Raw genomic sequence first — 6,398 nt, forward strand, 5'->3', positions numbered from 1 at the left:
ATGTGCAGCCCTAGAAAAGACCAAAAAAAAAAAAAAAAAAAGTATACAATGGAGAAAAAACAGTCTCCTCAATAAGTGGTGCTGGAAAAACTGGACAGCTCCATGTAAAAGAAAGAAATTGGAATATTCTCTTAACACCACACACAAAAATAAATTCAAGATGGATTAAGGCCTAAATGTAAGACTGGATACTATGAAACTACAGGAAAACATAGGCTCAACACTCTTTGACATAAATCACAGCAATATCTTTTTTGGGTCCATCTCCTAGAGTGATGGAAATAAAAATAAACCAATGGGACCTAAGCAAACTTACGAGCTTTTGCACAGCAAAGGAAACCATAAACAAAACAAAAAGACAACCTACGGACTGGGAGAAAGCGTTCGCAAATGATGCGACCAAAGGATTCATTGCCAGTATATACAGACAGCTCAGAGAGCTCAATTCTAAAAAGCCCAATCAAAAAAGTGGGCAGGAGATCTAGCTATTTCTACAAAGAAGACATCAGATGGCCCACAGGCACATGAAAAAAATGCTCATCATTTTTAATCAGAGAAATGCAAATCAAAGCCACAATGAGGTATCACCTCACACCAGTCAGAACAGCCATCGTCAGAACGTCTACACATAATCAATGCCGGAGAGGGTGCAGAGAAAAGGAGCCCTCCTACACTGTTGGTGCAGCCACCATGGAGAACTGTATGGAGCTTCCTTAAAAAACTAAAAATAAGCTTGTCATAGGATCCAGCAGTCCCACTCCTGGGCAGCTATCTGGAGAACACCTTAATGTGGAAAGAGAAATGTGCCCCAGTGTTCACTGCAGCACTGTGTACAGTAGCTAAGACACAGAGGCAACCTAAATGTCCACTGACAGTGAATAGGTAAAGAAAGTGTGGTTTCTTTATACAACGGAATACCACGCAGTCATTAAAACGCATGAAAGAATGCCATTTGCAGCAACACGGGTGATTATCATACCAAGTGAAGTAAGCCAGACAAAGACAAATATCATATGATATCACTGATATGCAGAATCTAAAAAAAATACAAATGAACGTACATGCGTAATAGACATAGACCCATAGCTGGAGAAAACAAACGTATGGTTCCTAACGGGGCAGGGACAAATTAGAAGTTTGAAATTAACACACACCACTATTGTGTAGGAAGAGGACGATCAGCAAGGACCTACTGCCTGGCTCGGGGAACTCGACACCCAGTATGTTGTAATAACCTATACAAGAATCTGAAAAATCTCTGTGTGTGTAACTGAACCGCTTTGCTGTGCACCCGAAGCTAACCCATTGTATATCGACTACAATCTTTTTAAAGGTAGATGATACTCCATTTATGTCCCTGGCCTTCATGCTATATTGTCATACCTTTTCCTTCGACATTCATTGTAAGCACAACAGGTATATTGTTTGAAGGAGCCACTTGTCTTAGCTCGGTTAGCCATTGACGGAGTGGCTTAAACAACAGAAACTGATGTCTTACAGTTCTGTAGGCGGGAAGTCCAAGATCGACAGTGAGAGTTGCTGCCCAGGAACTGGCCATCCTAGTGCCAATGACGAAAGGCTCCTGGGCCCCAGTGGTTACACTGGGCTGGTAAGGAACAGGAAATGGAGTGACCACAGCAGGCTGGCTGGGGCGGCCGTTGGAGCCTTGACGTGCAGGGCCCTGTGCCAGGAGTTCTGACGCGTGAGAGAGCTGGGTGGATAATGAGGATATTGCTTGTTTTTTTTTTTTTTGTTTTGTTTTGTTTTTTTTGGGGGGCCACGCCCATGCCTTGCAGAAATTCCAGGGCCAGGGATTGAACCTGCATCACAGCAGTGACAATGCCAGATCCCTAACCCACTGAGCCACCAGGGAACTCCAGTATTGCTTGGTTTTAAACCAAAGATGGGCTCAAAAAGCCACTCTGGGGTCATTGCCCCAAGTGCTGGCGTTCGCATTCAGGATGGTTCCACCCAGCGTTGGTCCCTGGACCTGTGCGGAAAGGGCCCAGCAGAAGCCCTGAAGCTGCCCTGAAATCCCCCCCGGTCTGGATTGTGCGTCAGAAGCCATGGCTAGGATGTGTGTCACCCGCCAAGACTTCACGACAGGGTGGCGGTGTCTCCCATCACCTCCACCTGGTGCCCCAGGCTGGCCCTGGCAAAGCCGGCTGGTGATGCAGACCGCGTGGACGACTCCTGATGCAGCCCAGTCCGGTGTCGTGTCTTCAGCAGAACAGATGCGCGCAGCCCTGGCAGTGGATACGCTCCGGACCGACTGACAGGCAGAGGCACACGTTCGACGTCCGTCAGAGAAGGGGACCCGTCATCCTTTGCACTCACCTGAGAGGCACTGAAGGTCAGGTTCACTGTCCTGCCCCACGTCTGCTCCCTCCTCCCGGGGAAAGCGAACCTAATGTCACAGAGAAGTCAAGGGAAGGGACTAAATCAGGACTGGGTACACGGTGGGGCCGTGGCAGCTGCGAACGAGCTGTCAGAGCAAATGCAGGATGGGGAAAGAAGAGGCTGTCGGGGGAGCCTGGCCAAAAATGATGAAAAACGGGACATCGAAGCCACTCGGGGAGCCCGCTGGCACAAACACCTGCTGTTCACCAACACCAGCTCCCACTGGTGCAGCGAGTTAAAAATCTGGTGTTGTCTCTGCGATGGCACAGGTTCCATCCCCAGCCTGGCACAGTGGGTTAAGGATCTGGCAGAAATCGCAGCTGTGGCTCGGATTTGATCCCTGGCCCAGGAGCGTCCACATGCTGCAGGTGTAGCCAAAAAATAATAAAGATAAAGCCAGGATGATGTGTGGCAACTGCAGCTCCGGTTCCAAATAAACAGTTACGCCCACCACGACCACGTACCCGCTTGCTGGCTGCCTGCGTGCGTCAGGTGCCTCGCTCTTCCCTGACCAAACTCGCCAGCTGCACATTCGGCGGCCATGCCCCCGTGGTCTTCATTCCCTCCTCCTCCCCCGACACCCATCTGCGCTTCGGCGAAGGAAAACGCGAAGACGTTTGACGTTCATCCTGCAGAATTTCTCGCTGGCCTGGGACGCAGACGACAGCGTCCTAGGGATGCGGAGAACAAGAAGGGGGCACTGGGAGCCAGGTGGCGGGATGCATGGGATGGTTTGGGGTGTGACTTCCCTTTAGTGAAGGGGAAGTCTCTGCGCCCTTCCCTCCTCCCACCAAGGCTCACTGGTGCCCACGGGGCCTCCTCAGACCCAAGGCAGCCTTCCTGGGAAGACGGCTCTGGCTCAGGAATCTGAGCAGGCTGAGCAGGCTGAGCAGGCTGTGGAGCGGGGTCCACGGCAGGTCCGGGCTGCGGTGCAGGCCGCCCTGTCACTTGGCCAGATGACTCGGCAGATCCAGTCGAGCCAGACATACCTGTGTAAATGACGAAGCCACCCGGAGTCCCCCAGAAGGCCCCGATGAGCTGCAGCACAGACCCCAGGGCCCCGAACAGGGCGGTGCCTCTGCCACAGTCTGCTGGGCTCTGCGGAGCACCGCGTGCCTGACCGAGGGACGTGCAGTGACCACGCGACCAGAGCTACGCGTCCCACGCTGGATGCTGTCAGATCCAGAGCCATTGCCAACAACAGCCATCAGATGGAACCGCGTGCCCAAGAGCTGGCATTCACAGCTGGTCCCCCCCCCCCCCCGTCGCACAGCTCCCTGCCATCCGCCTGAAGGAGCTGTGCTCCCCACGCCCCACGTTCAGCGTCAGCGGGATCAGAGGCCCTGGGTCCCCAGGATCCGGGGTGTCTCCAGCAAGGGACACAGTAGGAACCCACTGACCTGAAACACCGATCCACTGCCGGGTGCTTCGGGGCCTCACACCTGCAAAGCGGCAGGCAAAGGGTTACTACGCTAGTGGGGCCAACCGGCCTGGACATCCAAGCAGCTAGAGGTTCTGACAGAAAGCGCAGTGGAAGCGAGCAGCAGCACACCTCCGCCCTGGCCGGGTGGATGGCGACGGCGGGGGGCGGGCTGGCGCGGCTCATCCTCTCTTGTCGGAGACTGGGGCTTCTTTTTGAGATTTCTACAATTTTTCTTTTCTTGCGGCGGGGGGCGATGGTGCCCACAGCACGCAGAAGTTCCTGGACCAGGGACATCGCCCATGCCACAGCAGCAACAAGGCTGGATCCTTAACTGCCAGGCCACCAGGGAACTCCAGCAGGACTTGAAGAGAATGCTGGAGTTCCCGTCGCGGCTCAGTGGTAACAAACCCGACTAGGATCCGTGAGGACGAGGGTTCAACCCCTGGCCTTGCTCAGTGAGTTAAGGATCTGGTGTTGCTGTGAGCTGTGCTGTAGACTGGCAGCTGCAGCTCTGATTGGACCCCTAGCCTGCAAACTGCCACATGCCTCTGGTGTGGCCCTAAAGAGCAAAAAATAAAAAGATAAGAAAGAGTGCTGGCCATTCCCGTAAAGAGCCCCAGCGTAGCCGCCACGTGGGCCGTCTAAGGCGTGGACGGCAGCGGAGCCACTGCTGCCTCGCCACATCCCCGTGGTGCCCGAGTCCTCTGTTAGGCGCAGCGATGGGCTCCAGTACCAAACAGCTTCTCAACTTGGGCACTGGTGTCTCTTCTCGCCTGCCCGGGGGGTTCCTCGGGCCCCTCAGGACCTCGCTTGGTGGCCAGAGGGCAGTGGTGGTGGGGAGTCAACTCCCCGCGGGGCGTCCCTGAAGCAAGAGGGAGTGAGAGCTAAGGGCTCGATATGCCAGCCTGCGGGAGGGCTGATTTCAAGGGGTGTCCCCCAGCTTCTCAGAGGACCCCCGGTGGCCCAGTCTCCTGCCCTTCGCCCTGGACTTGATCGGCATCTCTCCCCTTCCTGTCTCACATGCCCACATGTGCCCCGGGGTCACCTCCCGACACCCAGGCCTGCCTTATCGCAGGGTCTCAGTCCTCTGCTCTGGTGGGAACCCTCGTGAGACAAAGCCGGTCTTACAATCACAGCTGCAACACCCCTAAACCGAATATTACCAAAATGAATTCATTACATACTTGATCAAATATATTTAATGTAGAACAAAAATTATACCACAACACAACCCAAGTGGTTTATTCTAGGAATAAACCTGGAAAAACCGATCAATGTAATTCACCACAGTCAATGAATAAAAGACAAAAATCACGTGATCATGATGAAAGATGATCCAAAGATGAAAAAAGATGAAAAGATATGAAAGATGAAAAAAGAATCTCGATACAGTCCAAGAATAACGATTTTTAAATGACCAACCTGAAGTAATCTCAGAAGAGGAGCAATTAACTTCCTAATTTAATAAAACGTATCTTTTAAAAATCTTACAGCAAATGTTATATTTGATGGTAAAATACTGAAACCTTTTCTCCTGAGATCAGGAACAAGAAGAAAGAGACCTGCTATTAGCACTTCTATTGAATATTGTACCAGGGGTTCCGGCCATTGCAACAAGAAAGAGAAAGATACAAAGACTGGAAAAAAATAGAAATCTTACCCTCGGTTGATATGATTGGGCATGAAAAAAGTATAAAACAATCTCCTTATAAATTATCATAATAAGGTGAGATAAGCAAGGTTTCTGGATATAAAGGGAATCCTCCAACATAAATCATAGAAATATGTATGGCAGTTTTGTTCAAAATACTCCAGAGCCTGGAAACAACTCAAATGTCCAACAATAGGTAAGTATATAAACACAATGTAGACAACACACAAAGGAATATTACTCAGCAATAAACAAGAACAAGTCAGGAGTTCCCGTTGTGGCTCCATGGAAATGAACCTGACCAGCATCCATGAAGACGCAGCTTCCATCCCTGGCCTCGCTCCGTGGGTTAAGGATCCGGCGTTGCCGTGAGCTGTGGTGTAGGTCGCAGACACGGCTTGGATCTGGCGTGGCTGTGGCGTAGGCCAGTGGCTACAGCTCCAATTGGACCGCTAGCTTGGGAACCTCCATATGCCATGGGTGTGGCCCTAAAAAGATTTTTAAAAAGCCAGTGGTACACGTGTGCCACTTAGTTTTTTAACACTCAGTGCCAAACTCACCCTTTAGCGCCATTCCCCTGTACCAGGCAGGACTGTGCAGCATTCCCGCTTTGCCGTGAGCACGATGTTAGGCTTTGTCAATAGAGGGCGCTGGGGGGACCCGCAGAGGGAAAGGGTTTCCTAGGCGCTCTTTTCCCTCCTCCTCCTCCTCTTCCCCTGCCCCTCAGGAGCCACGACCCTGACTGGGGAGGATCGGCTCAGGCTTTTCGACGCGTCTCCAATCCTGAAAGCAGCCGGCCTGTGGGGCCCAGATTTGATCAGCCCGGCAGGGTGACCAGCTCGTCCCTGCTCGCCTAAGACCCGCCCAGTTTTAAACCTGAACATCTCAGAGCTCCTTCAGTCCCGTGGAAACTGGGAGAGTGAG

The sequence above is a fragment of the Sus scrofa genome, chromosome 1 (genome assembly GCF_054392235.1).
Source record: "Sus scrofa isolate SSC_HxYL_T2T_F1_AM1 chromosome 1, Sscrofa_HxYL_maternal_Yorkshire_Landrace_v2.0, whole genome shotgun sequence".
Lineage (NCBI taxonomy): Eukaryota > Metazoa > Chordata > Mammalia > Artiodactyla > Suidae > Sus > Sus scrofa.